A 1,869-nucleotide genomic window follows, 5' to 3' on the forward strand; every position below is an offset into this window, starting at 1 on the left:
TCACAGAAACAGTAAGGACCTAACAGAAGCAGAAGAAAGTAAGAAGAGGTGACAAGAATGAACAGAAGAACTGCACAGAAGAGGTCTTCATGACCCTGATAACCACGATGGTGTGGTCACTCACCAAGAGCCAGATATCCTGGAGGGTGAAGTCGAGTAGGAAAAATTACTGGGAGCCAAGCTAGTAGAGGTGATGGAATTCCAGCCGAGCTATTTCAAATCCTAAAAGATGATGCTGTTAAAGAGTTGCACAAAATATAGCAGCAAATTCTGAAAACAGCAGTGGCCACAGGACTAGACAAGGTGTTTTCATTCCAATCCCAAAGATGGGCAATGCCAAAGAATGTTCAAAGTACCATACAATTGCACTCATTTCACATGCTGGTAAGGTTGTGCTCAAAATCCTTCAAGCTAGGCTTCAGTAGTATGTGAACCAAGAACTTCCAAGTGCATAATCTGGGTTTAGAAAAGGCAGAGAAACTAGAGATCAAACAGCCAACATTTGTTGGATCATAGAGAAGGCAAGGGAATTCCAGATAAACATCTACTTTTGCTTCATTGATTATGCTAATGCCTTTGACTGTGTGGGTCACAACAAACTGTAGAAAATTCTTAAAGAGATGGGAATACCAGACCACTCTACCTATCTCCTGAGAAACTGTATGCAGGTCAAGAAGTAACAGTTAGAACCAAACATGGAGCAGTGGACTGGTTCAAAATTGGGAAGGGCTGTACGTTGTCAACCTGCTCATTTCACTTACACGCGGAGCACATCATACTGACGTGTGGTCAGCGTGTGGTGACTGACCTGTGTGACTGCGGAGGGTCACTTTCCCCGGAGAGAATGTGGTGAGTGTGCTGGCGTGATCAGAGAAGACTCCACCCCTGGTCCCTTCTTGGGGTTCCCGTGGCGTGACTGAGCAGCACCGCTGTGCTCCTTCCTAGGGCTGCCATAACAAATACCACAGGCTGGTTGGCTGAAACGGCAGACATAATTTTCTCACAGTTCCCGAGGCCAGAAGCCTCTTCCGTCTCTTCTGAGGCCTCTCCCTCGTCTCACGGATGACCACCTTCTCCCTGTGTCCCCAGCGGCCGTCCTTTAGTCTGTGTAGTCTGTGTCATAACCCATTTTTCAAAAGTTTTTTTTGTAAATTGAGGTATAATTGACTTATAACATTAGTTTCAGCTGTACAACATAAGATTTGATATTTGTATATATTGCCAAATGATCACCACAATAAATGTAGTTAACGTCTGCACCATACATGGTTACAAAAAGAAGAGTCTTTTTCTAGTTATGGGAACGTTTAAGATATACTCTATTGGCAACTCTTAAATATGCAATCTAGTATAATATGGTGCCTATAGTCACCAGGGTGCATATCACATCCCCATGACTTATTTATTTTATGACTCTCAGCCTCTACCTTTTGACCCCTTCACCTTTTTTTCCTGTTCTCCAGTCTCTGCCTCTGGCAAATGATCAGTCTGTTTTCTGTATCTACAAACTTTGTGTGTGAGTATGTGTGCGTGTTGTTTTGTATTTAATTCCATGTGTAAGTGAGATAATACAGTATTTGTCTTTGTCTGTCTGACTTATTTCTTTTAGAATAATGCCCTCAAAGTCCATTTATATTGGATAAATGGCAAGATTTCCTCATTTTATGGCTGAATCGTATTCCATTGTGTGTGTGTGTGTATACACAAATATATGTATATATATTTATTTTCTTTATCCAGTCATCTATTGATGGACATTTAGTTTGTTTCCCTATTTTGACTATTGTAAATAATACTGCAATGAACATGGAGTGGATGTATCTTTTCCACTTAATGTGTTCATTTTCTTCAGGTAAATACCAGGAAGTG

The sequence above is a fragment of the Muntiacus reevesi genome, chromosome 3, assembly GCF_963930625.1.
Source record: "Muntiacus reevesi chromosome 3, mMunRee1.1, whole genome shotgun sequence".
Taxonomy (NCBI): Eukaryota; Metazoa; Chordata; class Mammalia; order Artiodactyla; family Cervidae; genus Muntiacus; species Muntiacus reevesi.